Raw genomic sequence first — 22,021 nt, 5'->3', positions numbered from 1 at the left:
AAATGAGAGAAAAAGAGAGAAGGGACAATGTTACTATCCTTTTACCACACTTGTGCTTCAAAGTAGCACCATGATCTTCATGATAAGAGAGTCTCATATGTTGTCACTTTCATATACTAGTGGGAATTTTTCATTATAGAACTTGGCTTGTATATTCCAGTGATGGGCTTCCTCAAATTGCCCTAGGTCTTCGTGAGCAAGCAAGTTGGATGCACACACACTTAGTTTCCTTTTGATGAGCTTTCATACATTTATAGCTCTAGTGCATCCGTTGCATGGCAATCCCTACTCCTTGCATTGACATCAATTAATGGGCATCTCCCTAGCTCGTTGATTAGCCACGTCAATGTGAGACTTTCTCCCTTTTTGTCTTCTCTCATAACCCCTATCATCATATTCTATTCCACCTATAGTGCTATATCCATGGCTTGCGCTCATGTATTGTGTAAGAGTTGAAAAGGCTAAAGCGCGTTAAAAAGTATGAACCAATTGCTCAGCTTGTCATCGGGATTATGCATAAGGGGAGCATTTTGTGTTACGAAAATGAAGCATGGCCAAACTATATGAATTTGTAGGGATAAGCTTTCTTTGGCTATGTTATTTTGATAAGACATAATTACTTTGTTACTATGTCAATATTAAACTTTTATCTTGAATCTTTTGGATCTGAACAATCATGCCACAATAAAGAAAATTACATTGAGAAATATGCTAGGTAGCATTCCACATCAAAAAGTCTGCTTTTATCATTTACCTACTCGAGGACGAGCAGGAATTAAGCTTGGGGATGCTTGATACGTCTCCAACGTATCTATAATTTTTTATTGTTACATGCTATTATATTACCTGTTTTGGATGTTTAATGGGCTTAACTATACACTTTATTTTTGGGACTAACCTATTAACCGGAAGCCCAGTCCAAATTGTTTTTTTTCTATTTCAGTGTTTCGTAGAAAAGGAATATCAAACAAAGTCCAAACAGAATGAAACCTTCGGGAGAGTTATTTTTGGAACAAACGCAATCCAGGAGACTTGGAGTGTACGTCAAGAAAGAAACAAGGCGGCCACGAGGCAGGGAGGCGCGCCCAGGGGGTAGGCGCGCCCCCACCCTCGTGGGCCCCTCATGGCTCCCTTGACCGCCTTCATTTGCCTATATATACTCACATACCCTGAAAACATCCAGGAGCACCACGAAACCCTATTTCCACCGCCACAACCTTCTGTACCCGTGAGATCCCATCTTGGGGCCTTTTCCAGCGCTCCATCGGAGGGAGAATCGATCACAGAGGGATTCTACATCAACACCATAGCCTCTCCGATGAAGTGTGAGTAGTTTACCACAGACCTTTGGGTCCATAGTTATTAGCTAGATGGCTTCTTCTCTCTCTTTGGATTTCAATAGAAAGTTCTCCTTGATCTTCTTGGAGATCTATTCGATGTAATTCTTTTTGCGGTGTGTTTGTCGAGATCCGATGAATTGTGGGTTTATGATCAAGATTATCTATGAACAATATTTGAATCTCCTCTGAATTCTTTTATGTATGATTTGTTATCTTTGCAAGTCTCTTCGAATTATCAGTTTGGGTAGGCCTACTAGATTGATCTTTCTTGCAATGGGAGAAGTGCTTAGCTTTGGGTTCAATCTTGCGGTGTCCTTTCCCAGTGACAGCAGGGGCAGCAAGGCACGTATTGTATGGTTGCCATCGAGGATAAAAAGATGGGGTTTATATCATATTGCTTGAGTTTATCCCTCTACATCATGTCATCTTGCCTAACACATTACTCTGTTCTTATGAACTTAATACTCTAGATGCATGCTGGATAGCGGTTGATGTGTGGAGTAATAGTAGTAGATGCAGAATCGTTTCGATCGACTTGTCGCGGACGTGATGCCTATATACATGATCATGCCTAGATATTCTCATAACTATGCACTTTTCTACCAATTGCTCGACAATAATTTGTTCACCCACCATAATACTTATGCTATCTTGAGAGAAGCCGCTAGTGAAACCTATGGCCCCGGGGTCTATTTTCCATCATATAAGTTTCTGATCTACTTTATTTTGCAATCTGTACTTTCCAATCTATATCATAAAAATACCAAAAATATTTATTTATCTTATTATCTCTATTAGATCTCACTTTTGCAAGTGGTTGTGAAGGGATTGACAACTCCTTAATCGCGTTGGTTGCAAGGTTCTTAATTTTTTGTGTAGGTACGAGGGATTTCCGTGTAGCCTCCTACTAGATTGATACCTTGGTTCTCACAAACTGAGGGAAATACTTACGCTACTTTGCTGCATCACCCTTTCCTCTTCAAGGGAAAACCAACGCATGCTCAAGAGGTAGCAGCAACCAAGTAGTCCTTAACCGCGGACGAGGCTATTCGTATAGATGATGTTAACCATCCAGCAGTGTACTTCTTCATGCATATTTCCACCACTTAGTTTCTGCACACGACATGTGCTCAGCAGCCTTCAAGCGAAAGCCGACATGGGTGTATACCACGACCTGACTAACCACACAAATCCCTAGTCCAGGTTTATCGCCTATTCAGGTTCCCTCCGTAGGGAGTCCGGCCGAGGTTTCCACATACGGCCCCGAACGATGTGTACAGGGTTCCAAGACACCGAACGGGTGCCTGGCATACCCGGCCACGTACCTACCGCATCACAGCCTACCCCGAGGGTCAGCGCTGCACACGGCCTCCAGTATACTACAAACACCATAAACTACTTGCAACTCCTAGACAGAGGACAAGGGAGGTTAATAAGTCGAGCGGGGTCATATTTCAGGGCCCAATGCATGGTAGTAGCTGAATCTTATATCATACATACATATCTCAGTTATTAGGGATGGTTCCAATGAAACAAACAACCATGTACTCCTACATGGCCTCTCATCAATACCTTTACTAAATCGTGTTCAACACTTCACTCTCATCACCAACATGATCATTTCACTCTAGCCCATCACCCGGATGAACCAGACCTGACATGACTCTCAGCATAGTAGGCATAGCAAGGTAGGAAACACAATCATGGCTCAAACAACTCCTACACATGCTAGTGGGTTTCATTTAGTTACTATGGCAATGACAGGTCATGCAGAGGAAATGGGTTCAACTACTGCAGCACACAGTGGTTTGAAACGTTGTTGTCTTAAATGCAGTAAATGAGAGCAGGAGCAAGAACATGGGATTTTATCGATATGATCAAATGGGGATTGCTTGCCTGGCAGATCGATAGACGGGTATTGTCCTTCTGTTGGATATTCATGGTAATCCTCAGGAGCAGAACCTCTCGCAGAGAACATACCGGTAACACAATCAATACACAACAATATGCAACAATATGATGCATGCATATGACATGGCAAAATGAGTGTGGTGGGCTAATGCAACTACAGCCACATGGGTGTGAGCCATTTTGAACCAAGGGTTCAACCCCAAACTCATCTTATGGATTTAAATGGTGCTTTATCATGTTTTGCACTAAACAGCAGGATTAAGTTTCTTAAACATGCATGAAACCATTACATATGGATAGATTGGATTTTTCTGATCATTTTTCATATATAAATCTTTGCATTTGGAGTTACAGATTAATTTCTATAATTTTTTGAAGTTTGCAACAATTTTTGGAATTTCCTGAATAAGAATTAATCCAGAAAAGGCATTACTGTGTCAGCACTGCGTCAGCAGGTAAACTGTGCGGTCCAGGTCAAACCTGACCAGTGGAACCCACTGGTCAGTGACACAGTTAGTTAACAAACTAATTAAAGTTAGATTAGTTGCTAATCTATGTTTGACCAAAGGCAGGGCCCACATGTCAGTGGCCCAGGGGGGTCAAATCCCTAGTCAAACTAGGTCAAATCACTGGCGTTTAGCCACCGGCAACGACCAGATGTGGCAAAGGGCGCAGGTTTCACGCTCCGGCGACCAAATGGGCGGCAGAGGCCACCTACGTGTAGCTGGGAGCGAGCCCCGTCGAGTGATGGTGGTGGTTGAGCTCGGGGTCGCCAAAAACGACGGCGGCCACGAGCTTGGCGGCTGCCGGAGCTTGGGCGAGCTCGAACTTGACATTGTGGTGCACGTGGAGGCGCGGGGCTAGCTCCTACAAGGCCTACGCAGTGCAGGGAGTGTGTTCGACACGGTTGTGAGGCCGTTGCGTGGCCGGAGCCACGTCTGCGACGAGCTTAGGCGGCAGCGCGTGCAGGTGTGCTCAGTGCAGTCGCTATGGTGTGCGGCAGTGAGAACAGAGAGGGGAAGGAGAGGCAGGAGCTCACAACGTTCACGGCGAGCTAGGCAACGGGGTCGGGGACGAGCTGGAGTGCGCGGGGCGGCGAAGTGGATCTCTGGCGACGGCAAGGTGGAGCAAGGTCGGTGCAGTGGCTCCGGGGCGAACAACCGCTCGGGGCTCGATCTTCTTGACGAAGCGGATGGTGGTGGAGCTTCTGGACACGGTGGGGCGACGAGGAGGCAAAGGTGGCCACGGCTACGATGACGGTGCGGCTATGGTGGTGTCGGCCATGGTGGGGAGAGAGTGAGAGAGAGGCGCAGGGGGTGAGTGAGTTGTCGAGGAGGTCAGGGCAATGAGGAGGAGTTCATCCACGCGTCCAGCGGCTCGGCGGCAAGAAAGTGGAGGCGTGGTGAGCTCGGGCGCGCCGACACTCACATCCTTGCCTATCTGGCGGGAGGAAGCAGCTGACTGGCCATGGGCCATGTAACGCCCATGATGCGGCTATATCTCCCATGTGTTGAGGCACGACTTAGAGGCATAACCACATGGTGGTTTAGTTGCAAGAAGGGTCATCTTCACACAATCCCATGTAGTGAACAAGAATGGGATAAAGAGTTGGCTTACAATCGCCACTTCACAATGAACATATAATTCATACATCATTCAGAGTACACACATAGTCCGACTATGGATGAAGGCCAAAGAAAAGAAGATAACCCAACTGCTAGATCCCCAATCGTCCCAACTGGGCACCACTATTGATCAACATGAAATGGAACATAGCAACGACCAAGATCTTCGTCGAGCTCCCATCTGAGTTCGGTTGCATCACCTGAACTGGTATCATCGGCACCTGCAACTGTTGTGATAGTATCTGGTGAGTCACGAGGACTCGGCAATATCAAAACCCGCGAGATGAAGACTATTTAAGCTTATGGGTAGGAAGTGGTAATGAGGTGGAGTTGCAGCAAGAACTAAGCAAATATGGTGTCTAACATACACAAATAAGAGCGAGAAGAGAAGCAACGCAACGGTCGAGAAGCTAGAAGTGATCAAGAAGTGATCCCGAAACTACTTACGCACAATCATAACACAAAAACCGTGTTCACTTCCCGGACTACGCCGAAAAGATACCATCATGGCTACACACGCGATTGATGCATTTTAATTAAGTCAAGTGTCAAGTTCTCTACAGCCGAACATTAACAAATTCCCATCTCCCACATAACCGCGGGCACGGCTTTCGAAAGTTTATACCCTGCAGGGGTGTCCCAACTTAGCCCATCACAAGCTCCCACGACCAACGAAGGATATTCCTTCTCCCGGGAAGACCCGATCAGTCTCGGAATCCCGGTTACAAGACATTTCGGCAATGGTAAAACAAGACCACCAAGACCGCCCGAATGTGTCGACAAATCCCGATAGGAGCTGCACATATCTCGTTCTCAGGGCACACTGGATGAGTCAAGCTACGAGTAAAACCAGCCCTCATGTTTCCCCGAGGTGGCCCCGCGGGCTGCTCGGTTCGGACCAACACTTAGAGAAGCACTGGCCCGGGGGGTTTAAAATAAAGATGACCCTCGGGTTAATTACTCCAAAGGGAAATGTTATAGGATGTTAGGTAAATGTAAAACCAAAGTTTGGCCTTGCTGGAGGAGTTTTATTCAAAGCGAACTATCAAGGGGTTCCCATAAACCCAGCTGCATAAGGAACGCAAAATCAAGGAACATAACACCGGTATGACGGAAACTAATGCGGCAAGAGTGGAACAAAACACCAGGCATAAGGCCGAGCCTTCCATCCTTTACCAAGTATATAGATGCATTAATTAAATAAGAGATACTGTGATATCCCAACATAATCATGTTCCAACATGGAACAATCTTCAACTTCACCTGCAACTAACAACGCTATAAGAGGGGCTGAGCAAAAGCGGTAACATAGCCAAACAACGGTTTGCTAGTAAGGGTGAAAAAGTTAGAGGCTGACATGGCAATTTGGGAGGCTTGAGAAACAAGTGATAGGTAGCGCAGCATAGCGATAGAACGAAGCAACTAGCAAGCAAAGATAGAAGTGATATCGAGGGTAATGGTCATCTTGCCTGAGATCCCTCTAGAAAGAAGAATGAGTCCATGAAGTAGATGAACCAACGTAGTCGAACGAACCCTCACAACTCCGGAACGAAACCGAAGCTACCGAGAGAAGCACCGGAAAGAAGCAAACAACAAGGTAAACAACCATCACATAAACATGGCACGATGCACAACCAAGTATGATGCATGTCCGGTTTAATGAGGCATGGCATGGCAAAGTGCACAAACAATACTACAAATTAAGTGGAGCTCAATATGCAACAAGTTACATATTGAAAAAACACCACATTCGAGTTATTTAGTTCGCTCTCGTTTAGGCAAACAACAATATTAAATGTTGATAAACATGGCTACAGGTGAAACATAAGCAATCTACCAATCTAGGCAAGTTTAAATGAGGCCGAAAACAACAAACAACAATTCTGGAAAATCCTCGTGTCCATATTTTGAATTAGCTACTGTTCTACCCTAAAACATATTTTATTGTTGTTAAACAGTAACACAAACTGCACCAAGTCAATCTATGCATTTTTCCACCCCATTTACATATAAAGTTTATTAAAATTGAAGCTACGGTTATTTAGTTATGAAATAAAGCATTTTAACATGGCATTTATGCAAAATTAAACAAACAGCAAGTATAAACATTTTAAACATGGATGAAAGTTGCATATTATGAAACTAGATGAAATTCTAAGCATTTTACATGTATGAAGTTTTTACATAAGATGCATAGTTCATGAGTTATTATATGCATGGAGTTAGAGGGTTTTTTCTGCAAAACAGTAAATCCTGGGATAATTGCTAAATTTGCGGATCTGAAAAAAATACTACACTGGGCCGAATCTGACTACCCCGATAGATGAAAGGCCAGGGGGCTGCTCACCCTGGGCCTTGGGCCGGTCGGTGGAGGAGGAGGCCAGGTAGGCCGGATCTTGGCACGGCTTGGCCTTGACCAACAGGCGAAGGGGAGGTGGCCCAGGCGCGGGTCAACGCATGGAGTGCGCTCAGCTCCTATTTGGCGCGTTCGGCACCATGGAACCGAACGGGCGCCTACACGCAACATTAGTGGGCCAGCCCACGGACGAAAGAACGAAAGAGAAACGTCTGCCGACAAAAAACGCAAAAAAAGTGAGAACCATGACTCGAACCTGCGCCACGAAATTGAAGGATTGCTCAGCTAACCACTGGACCACGGGAAGACTACTAATTTATTGGAAATGTGAACGCCTTAAGTACCATAAAGAGCCGAGCTAGTTATTACGCATTTTTGAACTATTCATTTTTTAAGTCGGTTTTTAATGAAAAGAGTTAATAAATGTTGAAAAAAAGTTTATCAAATTTGAAAGTAGTTCATTTGTTTCAAAAAAAGTTCATCAATTTTGAAAAACTTCATAGATTTTGAAAAAAGTTTATCAATTTTCTGAAATAGTTCATCGAACTTGGAAAAACAGTTCATCGAAACTGAAAAAAAGTTCACCGATTTTGAAAAAAAGTTCATCAATTTTGAAAAAGTTCATCAAAACTAAAAAAAGTTCATCGAAACTGAAAAAAAGTTCACGGATTTTGAAAAAAAGTTCATCAATTTTGAAAAATTTCATCAAAACTAAAAAAAGTTCATCAAAATTTAAAAAGGTTCATTAAAACTAAAAAAAAGTTTACCGATTTTGAAAAAAAGTTCATCCAAACTAAAAAAAGTTCATCAAAATTTGAAAAAGTTCATCGAAACTGAAAAAGAAGTTCACCGATTTTGAAAAAAAGATAATCAATTTTGAAAAAGTTCATCAAAACTAAAAAAGAATTCATCAAAATTGAAAAAAGTTCATCAAATATGAAACAAAATTCATCGAATTTGTAAAACAAAGTTCATCAATTTTATTAAAGTAATCAAATTAAAAAAGTTCATCAATTAAAAAAAGGTTCACGAAATGTGTGAAAAAATCGCGCATTAAAGAAAAAAAGAAACTGAAGAGCTAAATAAAAGAAGGAAGGGAAGCAGATTTACACAAGTGGGACAGTGGCCGGTTGGTTAGCGTGTAACCCTCGCCATGAAGGCATCGCGTGTTCGATTCGCTCGGCACGCGCATTTTTTATGACTCCGAACACAAAAACAAATTCACAAGTGGGCCGAGCCCAGTAAACCTGGCTGCAGGCGCCCGTTTACAGAATACACATTAACGGGCGCCTGCAACGCTAAATAGGATTTGCCCGTTCTCTGCTCGACGAGGATGAGGCAGAAACAGGGCGAAGGAGCGACGCAGCTTGGAACTCCGGTGATGGCAAGGCAGATGCGGACGAGGCGAGGGACTTGGCGGCCCGGCGATGGGGGCGTCGGAGATGGCCGGATCCGCGCTAGCTCGGTTCAAGGACGAAGCTCCTACGCATCGGGGCTCCATGCCCGGCACTGAACACAGAGAGGGAGAGAGAGAAACATGAGCGGGAGAGAAGATCGGAAGGGAGAGATGGAAGGCAGGGGCGCCACAACCTGGTGGTGCTCGCCGGACTTGGCGGCCCGGCGATGGGGACGGCGTTCATGGTGATGGCAGCGACTGCACAAGGGCAGTGAAGGGAGGATGAACAGGGGACGAGCCGTCGGGGTCCTCTCCTGCTCGGGATCGACCGAGGCGGAGGGTTTTGGGCGCTGGATCGAAGCGAGGAAGGGGTGGCCTTGGTGGTGGAGGAGAGGTCAGCTGGACGGCGAGGCAAAGGAGAGGCGTGTTGATGGCAAAATCGTTTGCACGGCAACACAATAGATCAACAATCTAGCCAGACTTTTCTTTTGCTGTCTTTTGCTGTATGAGGAACAGAACGGCCTTCTTCTTGTTGATCTCAAAGAAAACTTGATTCTTCTGGAGGAATCTTCAACGGATCAATGGCAAACAGAACCTAATTAAGCAACGTCTAGGTCCCGTTTTCCAGGTGCAGCAGTGTAGGGTCGGCCTACCACCACAGCGATCTCTGAATTTGTAGGCAAAAACAGAGGAGTCGATGAGGGAAAAACGAACGAAAAAGAAAAGCTATGCATGGAAATAAAGTTGATATGGTTTTGTCGATGCTGGGTGTCCCCTCTACCGGCCTCTGCCCTATGTATATATATAGGGCGATCTGGACTTTGATATTTTGAACGATCAGGATACCGATGTCGGTGCGAGGACGACACCTATGGGATCACGAGAATCCCAACTACGGTTGTGAGGCACGGGGTTGTGAGAAGGGCGGATCAAACAGGTAGCACACGGGTTCTTTATCCAGGTTCGGGCCGCGAGGATGCATAAAACCCTACTCCTGTCTTGGTGATTTGTTTATCTGTGTTCTTGAGCTAGCAATGGGGCGTGAGGAGCTCCAAAAAGCCGAATCCCCCTCCTGGTCGCCCTGGGCCTCCTTTTATAGGGAAAGGGGTCGCCACAGTGGCACACAGGAGGTGGAAAGGGCACAGGGATACGAGTTTATCCCTCGCATTAGATGACAAGGCGCATTTAATGCGTCATGCTTAGGTGTCCCTACTTTATTGGGGACAGGGGAGAGCCCAGTCTTGTCCGTCACCGATCCCTTTCGCATCGACACGCGCCCTGGCCAGCGGTGCCCGTGGTGCCATGTAGGCAGGCATGTAGCTGAGGTGGCGCAGCGGTGGGCCTCCACGAAGATCTGCTTGCCGCCACGCAGGTGCTTGCCCAACTGTTTAGGTCAGCAGCCGCATGCGAACGAACGGTGGAGGTTTGGAATTGGCGTGGGTCTGACTGTGGCCCTACGGGTGTCTTTAGCAAGGGCCTCGCCGTAGCCCCAGCAAGGGTCTTGCCGGGGCCCTGGCAAGGGTCTTGCCGTGGCGCCTGCTATCATCCCGGCAAGGCTCCTGTCGGGGGCCTTGTGGTCCTCCTTGGCTGGGATCCCGCTAGGGGTTGTCATCTTCTATAGTGTGTATTTGATCTTGAATGTCTTCACAAAGATCTGCATGCCACCACGGGGATGTCTCCCGAATCCTTGCCCCATGGGGGCAGTGGACTCAAGGGTGATTCGCTCCGTAGGTGTGGGGCGAGCTGCCACGGCAAGGGCCTTGCCGGGTTTGCTAAAACCGCCCCCCGGCAAGGATCTTGCCGGGGGAGTCCGCTTCGTCCCCTTTGCTCTTTGTGGTCTTGGTCTTGGCGTCGTTCTGCTCTTTCCGAGCTTCGGCCTTACCTTGGCTTACTTCCCTTGCCTTGCTTGGCATGGTGGCGTCCGTGGCTCGAACTGCCCGTGCACAGTTATAGGGGTACAAAAAGTGTACCCCTCTTTTTGTACACCGACAGGAGCCCCCGGGCCTGGTCCACATGTGAGCGTAATCGCGTCGTTGGGCTAGGCCCAAAAACGGTGCGCGCGCAGGCGGGGTAGTTTTTACCGCGGTAAGTTCCTTCGCGCGCCGCGCTTCCCATGCCTCCTGCGCGTGGCTCGGCATGGGGAGGCATGCGTGACATGGGCGGCATGCGTGGGGTTGAGCTCTGCGCGCATGTGTCACGTCGTAGTAAAAGGGGGCGGTTCGCATCTTCCCCATAAATGGAGGGAGGCGTGGAGGCTCAGCCCATCTACTGAACGGGGCCGGGGCGTGGTCTTCAAGGCGCCCACCCCCCACGATCACGGGGTGGGGAGAGGTCACCTCACCCGTCGCCTCGGTCCTACATGCCCTCCATGTGGTTCTCACGCGCTCAGGGTGGCGAACGGTGGAGGCGGGAAACCGGGCCATCGCGGGCCGGGGCAGCGAGTTGGTCCCAGTTCCCTGCACCTTCCGTGTCCTGATTGGCTGAGTGGGGTGGCTGAGCCCCCATCCTGGCTCTTTATAAAGAGCCGGGGGGGAGGAAATGGAGTCCCGCACTCCTCCGTCTTCTTTTTTCTTCAGCTTCTGCTCTTCTGCTCCCCCCATCCGCCATGGAGAGAGGAATCCTGGCTCTTCAATGGTGGCGGCGAGGGTCGCTGCTCGACAACGCACCCTCCCTTCCCCTTTACCCGCGGTGGCAGAGCCAGCCGCGAGGGGAAGGGGAAGGGGGCGAGGCCGCGGGCGAGGTCGAGGCGCTCAGGGAAGAGGGGAATGGGGCGGCGCGCCAGTCCCGCATCCGCCAGTAGTTCCTCCCCCCATGGAGGGCCATGTTGCAGATGACCCTTGCGAGTTCTTCGTCAGGCTGCGCCGGCCGCCCCGCCGTCGTCTTCGTCTCCCGACTCCATTCGCGAGAGAGATGGAGCTGGATCCGCCAGAGTCCTTGCAGTTGCACATGAGGGGTTGTTGGATCAGCGGTACGTGAGCTCGCGTCGATTTCCCAGCCCCTCACGTGATGTATCTTGGCCGAGGGTGGAAGACGTTCTCTCATATCCACCGCTTGACGGCTGGGCTTACCCTCCATTTCAAGCTGATGGAGGGCGGCCTCCTCTCTGTCAAGGTCTTTGGGTGCTTCGGGACTCGGGCAAGGTGCTGCGTGGAGAGCTCTTCTGATAGCGAAGACTCCTCCTCAGGCGGGAGTGATGAGGAGGACAGCGGCTGCGACGACGAGGGTAGCGGGTGGCAGGATGACGGGTCCGACTAGGTGTCGGGCGTCGCTCCGTGCGGCACCGGTGATCCCATCATCCGTGTCGCCGGCTTCCTGAACTTCTCGGGGTAGTCTCCTTGGGCGGCTGGCGTTGGGAGGCTGCGGAAGAGGAAGAGGGCGGGCGGCAAGGCCGTCAAATCGGAGTACGCGGGCACCGACGCCTTCGACGCGTGCTGACTTCCCGCTGCCTCGTCTTCGAGCTCTGCTTCTGGCGCTGCCAGCACCATCTAGCCTTCGGACGGTCACCGAGATGTTCTCTTGGTGCCTCCTGCCACCCGTAGCTTGCCTAGGCGCTCCCTCTTACCCTTTTTGCCTCTTTGACCTGCCTCCTGAGGAGAGGGACAAGAAAGGGATTACGGGAACCTTATCTCTTTTTAGTTTGTAAGCCTTTAGGCTCTAGCTGAATTTAAAACTTGTAATCCCACCATTCATGTTTTTCATTCCCTATGGGCCGTACCTGAGTGGAATGTTTTTAATGAAAAGGGGATGCTTGCCGGGTCATTTTTTGCGGGTAGAACCCACGATGAGGAATAAATCCTTGATATCCTTAAGATAAACATTTCCTTGCCCGACAACAGGCCATGCCGTCTTACCACTTCGCTCGACCTTTCTCACGCTTTCGGCGGAGGCAGGGATGAGGTGGGTTCAGGCTCCTCGTTTCATTCTTTTGCTGCCGCGACTACGACCAAACCTGGCCCCAGGAACGAGCCCTAGGGCCTAGAGTTTTTAGGGGAGCATGGTAGCTTTGGGGAAAAACGAGGTTTCACATCCCTCAGTCCATAGGGGAATGCATGATAAGGGATGAAGAACTTATCTGAAGCTGTAGCCCCCGGCAACTCTGGTTTGCCGTGGGCAAATCTTTGTACTCGCAGCCCCCGGCAATACTGGCTTGCCTGGGTTTAGATGCCAGTATGTTCCTCTTTTCTTTCTCGTCCCCATGTGATCCGACAAGGATATCTGTGAGTCCTGCGAACCAAAGAAGACAAAAGATCGGCAAAGAGATGCACACTCGACCTCTAAGCTAGGGGTTAGTCGCCGCTAAGCACTATCAACCCTAACCAAGGACGAGACTTGACCTAGCATGCATGCTATAACTTAGGGCGCCAGCGCTTCATTTATTTATGCTCAGGGTCTGCGCCTGGCTTTGTACAAAGGGTTACATGCATCATCGGCAATGCTTGTACAAAAGGTGGCTTGCCGGGGGGCCCGGCAAGCCGCGCCTCACGGGTAAAACTTGCGAAGATGCTCAATGTTCCAGGAGTTACTCACTGGAACCGCATCTTCGGTCTCCAGGCGGACTGTGCCGGGCCTGGTGACTTGTATTACCCGATAAGGGCCTTCCCACTTTGGCGTCAACTTGTTGGAATTCTTGGCCGATTGAGCGCGTCGCAGGACAAGGTCGCCTTCCTCAAGGCTCCGGGCATGAACCTTGCGGCTATGGTAGCGGCGCAAGGCTTGCTGGTAGCATGCTGCTCTTACAGCCGCCCAAAGACGATCTTCCCCAAGGAGCATTGCGTCATCTTGCCGCAGTTGCTCTTGCTCAAGCTCGTCATAAGCGAGCACTCGAGGTGACCCGTATATGAGTTCAGTGGGGAGAACTGCTTCCGCCCCGTATACCAGGGCAAAAGGTGTCTGGCCGGTGGCTCGATTTGGCGTCGTCCTGATCGACCAAAGAACCGTCGACAACTCATCAATCCAGTGCCTTCCACTCTTACGCAGCCTGTCAGAGGTCTTGGTCCTCAAGCCTCACAGTACTTCAGCATTTGCCCTCTCAGCTTGACCATTGCTTCGTGGGTGAGCAACGGAAGCAAAACAGACTCTACTGCCGAGGTCTTGGATATATTGCATGAAGGTGCGGCTTGTGAACTGGGTGTCGTTGTCAGTGATAACCCTGTTAGGTACGCCAAAACGGCACACTAGTCCCTTGAAGAACTTGACGGCTGACTGGGCTGTGACCTTCCTTACTGCCTCCACCTCTGGCCACTTTGTGAACTTGTCGATTGCGACGTACAAGTACTCAAAGCCCCCGACAATGCGGGGGAAAGGGCCCAGTATGTCGAGCCCCCAGACCGAGAAGGGCCAGGAGAGAGGAATGGTTTGAAGGGCTTCTTTGAATGGAACTGATACGCTTCACACCTGGTGACTAGTGTCGTTGCATCCTGGAGGGCGGTGGGCCAGACGAAGCCTTGCCGGAATGCCTTGCCGGCAAGGGCCCTTGACCCAATGTGGGATCCACAGATGCCTCTGTGTATCTCCGCTAACAGCTCCAGTCCTTCCTCTCGAGGGATACACTTCAATTTCACACCGTTCGGCCTCTTTCTGTACAGGACGTCATCGGCAAACTGGTACATGGTAGAGCGATGGGCTACTTTCTCCGCTTCTTCTTGATCCTTAGGAAGTTCCCCTGTTTGGAGGAATCGGACGGTACGCTGTGCCCATGCTGGAGCCTGGGGCTCGACGGCGAGGGCTAAAGGCATTTCCTCCGCTATAGGAGCGGCTGTCTCGACGGCGAGAGCTTGACGCTCCGCCAGAGCCAGTCGTCCCATGGCGGGCTTAATATCCTCGGCAACATCCTTGCCGGCTGCTCCGGGGAGCTCGGCGCGGAAGTACTTGTCGGGCCTTGATTTCCTCCTCTTATTCTGCTCTGTTGATTGATCAACGGATGGATGAGTTAGCTGAAGCACAAAGGTACCTGGTTCCACAGGTAGCTTGAGGGCAGTGCGTTTGGACAGGTAATCGGCAATATCGTTCTCCGCTCGGGGAACGTGTTCAGCCTGTATACCGTCGAAATGCTCTTCCAGCTTTCTCACTTCATCGACGTAGGCCTTCATCAACGGGCTCTGGTAATCCTTGTTGACTTTCTTGACGACGAGCTGCGAGTCCCCCCTGAAGATGAGTTTCTTGATTCCGAGGTCCGCCGCGATTCTAAGACCGGAAAGCAGCCCTTCGTACTCTATCGTATTGTTGGTTGACACCTCCCTGGGGAAGTGCATCTGGATCACGTACTTGAGGTGCTCTCTAGTGGGCGCGACAAGCAGTACGCCATCCCCGGCGCCTTGTAAGGAGAAAGCTCCATCAAAGTACATGATCCAATCACAACTTGCTTCCTTGCCAGGGAGAGCAGTCTCTTGAGCTTCTTCGTCAGGCATTGCGGTCCATTCTGCAATGAACTCCGCTAGGACTCGACTCTGAATTGTCGAGGTACTTTAAAACTTGAGGCCAAAGCTGGACAGCTCCAGTGCCCATTCCACAATCCTTCCCGCCGCATCCGGATTGTGCAATATCCGCTGCAGAGGGAAGTGAGTGACGACAGTGATTTCGTGTGCCTGGAAGTAGTGGCGCAGCTTCCTCGAGGCCATAAGAAGGCCGAAGAGCAATTTCTGCACGCCGCAGTACCTCGATCTAGCCCCCTGCAGGAGGGAACTAACAAAGTAGACCGGGTGCTGTACCATTTTCTTCTTCGGCGGCACGTCAACTGGCTGTGTCGTCTCTACATTGGTGGTGTCGGGCTCTGCTGCTGCCATATCCTCATCGTTGACCTCTCTCTGAGCCACCAGCGCAGCGCTGACCACCTGGTCTGTTGCTGCCAGGTATAGCAGCAATGACTCCTATGGCCTAGGCACGACTAGTATTGGCGTGGAGGAGAGGTACTTCTTCAAACCTTGCAATGCTGCTTCGGCTTCTGGCATCCACTCCATCGGGCCCGCCTTTTTCATGATCTTGAAAAAGGGAAGGGCGCGCTTGGCAGACTTGGAAATGAACCTGCCCATGGCGGCGACGCAACCAGCAAGCGGACGCACATCCTTGATTCGCTTGGGTGCTTCAATCTGCTGTATAGCTTTGATTTTGTCCGGGTTGGCCTCTATCCCATGTTGTGACACCAAGAACCCGAGAAGCTTGCCGGACGGGACGCCAAAGATGCACTTCTCAGGGTTCAGCTTGATTGATCTTGCGCAGGTTTGCAAATGTTTCTTGCAAATCTGGTATGAGGGTTGCCCTGTCCTTGGTTTTGACCACTATGTCATCCATATAAGCCTCCATATTTCTATGGAGCTGGGGTTCAAAACCAATCTGGACCGCCCTCGCAAACGTCGAGCCAGCACTCTTCAACCCGAAAGGCATCCGCATGAAACAATGCGTACCACATGGGGTGATGAACTCTGTTTTCTATTCATCTTCTCTTGTCATGAAGATCTGGTGGTAGCCGGAGTAGGCGTCGACGAATGACAGCAGATCACACCCAGCCGTGGAGTCAATAATCTGGTCGATGCGCGGCAACGGGAAGTGGTCCTTAGGGCAAGCCTTATTGATATCTGTGTAATCAATACACAGTCTCCACTTCCCATTTGCCTTGCGCACCACGACCGGATTGGCCAACCACATTGGATGGAGCACTCCCCTTACCAAACCCGCTGCTTCCAGTTTCCGGATCTCTTCAGTAATGAACTCTTGTCGTTCCAAAGCTTGCTTTCTGACCTTCTGCTTGACGGGCCGTGCATGAGGACAGACAGCAAGGTGGTGCTCAATCACCTCCCTGGGAACACCGGGGATGTCGGAAGCTTGCCATGCAAACACATCGACATTCGCCCGCAGGAAGGTGACGAGCGCGTCTTCCTATTTGCCGTCAAGGGTGGAGCTTATGGTAAAAGCTCCTCCCGTGCCGTCCTCATTGACAAAGACCTTCTTGGTTCCCGGTGATATGGCCCTGGGCTTCTTGTTCCCGCCGGTGGAGTTCTCTGGCACATCCTCGACGGCAGTGCTACACTCCGAAGAGGTGTGCTTGCCGGAGTGGGTGTCCGAGGTCTCACCGGTCTTCTTCTTCTTCTTCCCTCCCGAGGCCCCGGCGGCAGGAGCAAATGCCCTAGCGGCGGCAGCTGCTGCAACTGCTTGCTAGTATAGTTGGTCAGCGCAAACCAACGCATCTTTCTTGTCGGAGGGGATGGTGATGATCGTCATAGGTCCAGGCATCTTCAGGGTGTTGTAGGCGTAGTGTGACGCCGCCATGAACTTGGCCAGTGTTGGGCGCCCAAGGATCCCGTTGTAGGGCAAGGGGATCCTGGCAACATCAAACACGATCCTCTCCGTCCTGAAGTTCAGGTCGCTTCCAAAAGTCACGGGCAGCATGACCTTTCCCTTGGGTTGGCTTCTTCCCGGGTTGACCCCATGAAACGTGCCCGTCTCTTCGAGGTCTCCGTCAGGAATCTACAGTTTCTCGATCACGGCAGGCGAGATCAAGTTCAGACCGGCCCCGCCATCGACTAGCATCTTCATCACCTTGAGGTTACGTATTGTTGGTGAAACCAACAATGGCAAGCACCCGACCGCAGTAGTGCGACCAGGGTGGTCCTCGGTGTCGAAAATGATAGGTGTGCTGGACCACTTCAGCGGCCTTTGGGCATCAAACGACGGCTCTGACGCTGCAATCTCTCGCGCCCACTGTTTAAACTGGCGGTGAGAAGTATGCAGCGAGGCGCCGCCGTCGATGCACATGGCCTCTGTAGCTTTTATGAAACTCTTTGTCGCTGGATTCGTCGTCCTCTTCGTGATCGTCGTCTTCTGGCTTTCTGTCACGGCCCCGGGCAGGCCTCTCCTATTGCTTATCCTTGCCGCGACGGCCTGCCTAGCCGTCATGCTTCTTGCCGGACCCCTCAGCACCATCTGGGCCCTTCTCCTTGTCCCGCCTCTCATACTCAGCCTTATGCTTCTCAGCAAGGAGCTCAACCTGTCGGCAGTCCTGGAGAGCATGGCCTTTGGTGCGATGGATCTTGCAGTATCGCGTGTCGGAGTTTCTTGGCTTCTAGGAAACCGCCAAGGCATGGCATGCGACACACCCGGCAACCTCCTTGCCGGGGTCATCTGCCTTGGTTTTCTTGGTGGAGCTGGCGTCTTCGGATCCCTCGAAGACAAGCATGGCTTTTCCTTTGCGCTTCATGTTGCGGCGGCGGCCTTTCTTCGCCGGGGCAGCAATATCCTCATCTGAGGAGTCGGTTTCCACGCCGGCATCTTTGCCAGGGTACTTCTTTCCCTCTTCGGCTCGGGCACATTTGTCAGCAAGAACATAGAGTTCTGCCACATCCATCACCTTGTTCATTGCCAGCTCTTCGCGCATCTTGCGGTTACGCACGTTTTGGTGGAACGCGCTGATGATGGCGGCAGGGTGAACATCAGTTATATTGTACTGTACCTGGCTGAACCTCTGAATATACTTGCGGAGACTCTCGCCTCCCTTCTGGGGAATGACGTGCAGGTCGCTTGCTTGGCCATGGTCTTGGTGGCCTCCAGTAAAGGCGCCCACGAACTCATGGCACAAATCCGACCAGGAGGAAATAGAGTCTACCGGCAAGTGCATCAACCATGACATGGCATTGGGTTTAAGAGCCAACGGAAAGTAATTCGCAAGCACCTTATCGTCGCGGGCTCTGGCAGCTTGCATCGCGATGGTGTAGACGCTGAGGAACTCAGACGGATGGGTCTTGCCACTGTACTTTTCGCCCATGTCAGGTTTGAAGGTGCGGTGAGTGGGCCACTGGAACTGCCGCAGCTCATGGGTAAAAGCCGGACAGCCTACCTCGTAAGGTAGGCCTCCAGGGCTCCCCGGTGCTGGGTGGCTCACAGCAGGCCCTGCTCGCCTTTCTGATTGGTGGCGCGCCCCTCGCCGGCGCTCGATAGTGGTTCGAGCGTCTTCATGTTCTCATTCCCGAAGAACTTGACGCTGGTCACAGTGGGCCCGCAGGTCGGACGATGCTACGGAGATCTCGTCGGCCGTGATGTCGCGACGTGCTGGCGTCCGAGGTACTGGGCGAGGAGGAGGCGAGCGCACCGTGGTCGCGGCGCCGCTGGCTCTTCTGCCACTGGTGCATGGGACTCCGTCGGAGCGTCGACCCGGGGGCTCCACCGGGCTTGGTTCGTCTTTGTTGGCCATCACAACAAGACTTCGGATAGTGGCTCTCCATTCGTCGAGTTTCCCCGTGATGGGAGGGAAATCGAGGAGCAACTGCGCGCGTGCCAGGGCTTCTGCTGGTGTTGGTGGCAGCGAAACCTGCATGGATCGGGACGCGCTTCGACTTCTGACTATGTCAGAAGGAGTTCTATCACGACCCCGCGGTCGCATGCCATCTTCACCAGCGCCTCGGCGGGCGGGCAGGTCTTCTAAATCCCGGGAGCGGCGCTCGGGGCTCTTTCCGCGGCGATGTCCAGGGTCCTCGGCGTGATCACGCCGTTCGTCGTGCGCTGCTTGAGAAGAGCGCCATCGTTGGTGTCAACGTGGGAGTCTTGGAAGCCCTCATGTCGCCTTCGGGCAGGGTGGCGGCGATCCTGGAAGGCCCCGCGCCACCCGCGGAGGGCCTGGCTCCGTCTTTGGATTTGGCGGCGTGCTGCCCGTTACCAGGCGCACGAACATCGCCGCTTCCCAAACTTCGGCTGCTGGGACGGTGTTGGTGTTCGCGAACGGTGCCCCGGGTCCTTTCTGCGACCGGTCCGCTGCTCGCCCGCGTCGGGACGGAATGTCCGGCTCCTGACGGGCCAACCGCCACCGTCATCTTCTTCTTGGGCGCCATGACGATGAAGAAGCGTCGAACTAACTGCTAGAGCCGATTCTCACAACTGCGCCCCCTACTTGGTGCGCCAAAGATGTCTGTGCGAGGACGACACCTATGGGATCACGAGAATCCCTACTACAGTTGCGAGGCGCGGGGTTGTGAGAACGGCGGATCAAACAGGTAGCACATGGGTTCTTTATCCAGGTTCGGGCCGCGAGGATGCGTAAAACCCTACTCATGTCTTGGTGATTTGTTTATCTGTGTTCTTGAGCTAGCAATGGGGCGTGAGGAGCTCCAAAAAGCCGAATCCCCCTCCTGGTCGCCCTGGGCCTCCTTTTATAGGGAAAGGGGTCTCCATAGTGGCACACAGGAGGTGGAAAGGGCACGGTGATACGAGTTTATCCCTCGCATTACATGACAAGGCGCATTTAATGCGTCATGCTTAGGTGTCCCTACTTTATCGGGAACGGGGGAGAGCCCAGTCTTGTCCGTCGCCGATCCCTTTCGCATCGACACACACCCTGGCCAGCGGTGCCCGTGGTGCCATGTAGGTAGGCAAGTAGCTGAGGTGGCGCAGCGGTGGGCCTCCACGAAGATCTGCTTGCTGCCATGCAGGTGCTTGCCCAACTGGTTGGGTCAGCAGCCGCATGCGAATGGCGGTGGAGGTTTGGAATTGGTGTGGGCCTGACGGTGGCCCTACGGGTGTCTTTAGCAAGGGCCTCGCCGTAGCCCCGGCAAGGGTCTTGCCGGGGCCCCGGCAAGGGTCTTGCCGTGGCGCCTGCTATCATCCCTGGCAAGGCTCCACCGGGGTCCTTGTGGTCCTCCTTGGCTAGGATCCCGCCAGGGGTCGTCATCTTCTATAGTGTGTATTTGATCTTGAATGTCTTCACAAAGATCTGCATGCCACCACGGGGATGTCTCCCGAATCCTTGCCCCATGGGGACAGTGGACTCAAGGGTGATTCGCTTCGTAGGTGTGGGGCGAGATGCCATGGCAAGGGCCTTGCCGGGTTTGCTAAAACCGCCCCCCGACAAGGATCTTGCCGGGGGAGTCCGCTTCGTCCCCTTTTCTCTTTGTGGTCTTGGTCTTGGCGTCGTTCTGCTCTTTCCGAACTTCGGCCTTACCTTGGCTTACTTCCCTTGCCTTGCTTGGCGCGGTGGCGTCCATGGCTCGAACTGCCCGTGCACAGTTATAGGGGTACAAAAAGTGTACCCCTCTTTTTGTACACCGACAACCGATCAGGTTACAATTCTCTTTTACATGATTTGGTCTTTATCTATTCATTCAAAATCTGAACAGAATCCTGGTTTCGTTGTTAATAAAAAAATAGTACGACCAGCGACGTCCGCTCCTCTCTGTGTTCCAAAATAATCAGGCATATCTCAACTGTATCCCATCTTCATCTTATACCTGATGGTTGTTGTACGTGAACAAAACTGGAGTCTGAATCTTCAATTTCCTGTACTCACTTACCTCCCAACTCCTTCAGCGTTTGGACATCTTCAGTTGAAAAGCAATCTTTAGCTTAGCACATTAGCAGATCAACCTCATTTAAGCTAAGGCTTTGATTCATGATACATATTTTTAATCTGCCAAATTTGACTATCACCAAGGCGCTTGGGGCTGCTCCGACAAGATCCGGGAAGAGGCCAAGGATCAACCTCCTCACGCAGCTGCGGGCTCAAGAAGAAACCAGAGGAGGCCGCAAGGGGAAACTGGTTGGTGGGGATCGATGGATGGATGGAATTGGGTGGTGGCTGCAGGAGGGAGGTGGTTGGCTGGTTGGATCGGGAGAAGATCCCGAGGAAGAAGAGAACTAGCGGTGATGGGACAAGCTCCCGAGGAACAAGGAAGGGTGGGTGGCGGCAGCGGGGAGGATTAGATGGATGGATGGGACAGAGCTAGGATTTGAACTGCTTAAATAGGAGGTGGATTTTTGGTTAGGGGCTATTCTAGTCCCTCCGATCAAAATCAAATGGTCCGAGAAAAATAGGCTAGAAGAGTCCAACAAAGAACCGAAGATAATTAGGGGATGTTTGGGGATGATCCGGACCCATCGGTAACGACAACCCGGTTCGGGTTCGGGTAAGTTTGGGACAAGTGCAAGAGGGGGTCGGTGGTTGTGCAGAGGTTAGGTGGTTTGACAAGGGAATCGAAAACACGGTTGGTCTCAGAATGGTCAACAAAAGCAGCAGAGAGAAGCGAGGAGCGGCAACTACAAGCGGATGCAAGTTTTAAGAAAACAATGTCAATGTAATGCAAATGATGACATGGGATGAAATGCATGACATGAACAAAATGCAAAACGAAAGACAAAATCCCAACCACGAAGGAAAAATCACAACACATAGCCGGAAATGGCAAGAGTTGGAGTTACAAATATGGAAAGTTACATCCGGGGTGTTACAACACTCCACCACGACAAGAGGATCTTGTCCATAGATCTAGGATTGCACCGAAGAGGAACGGAAGAGAAAGAGAAGAGGTAAAACTAAGTTGCTTCTTCGACAAATGAGTGAAACCAAAGAACCTTGAGAGGTTGAAAAGTTGAAAGAAAGAACACAATGGAGTTAAACACAATTGAGAGCACTGCGGTA

This window comes from Triticum aestivum, chromosome 4B, assembly GCF_018294505.1.
Source record: "Triticum aestivum cultivar Chinese Spring chromosome 4B, IWGSC CS RefSeq v2.1, whole genome shotgun sequence".
In the NCBI taxonomy this organism is placed as follows: domain Eukaryota; kingdom Viridiplantae; phylum Streptophyta; class Magnoliopsida; order Poales; family Poaceae; genus Triticum; species Triticum aestivum.
Note: the sequence above shows the minus strand (reverse complement) of the source record.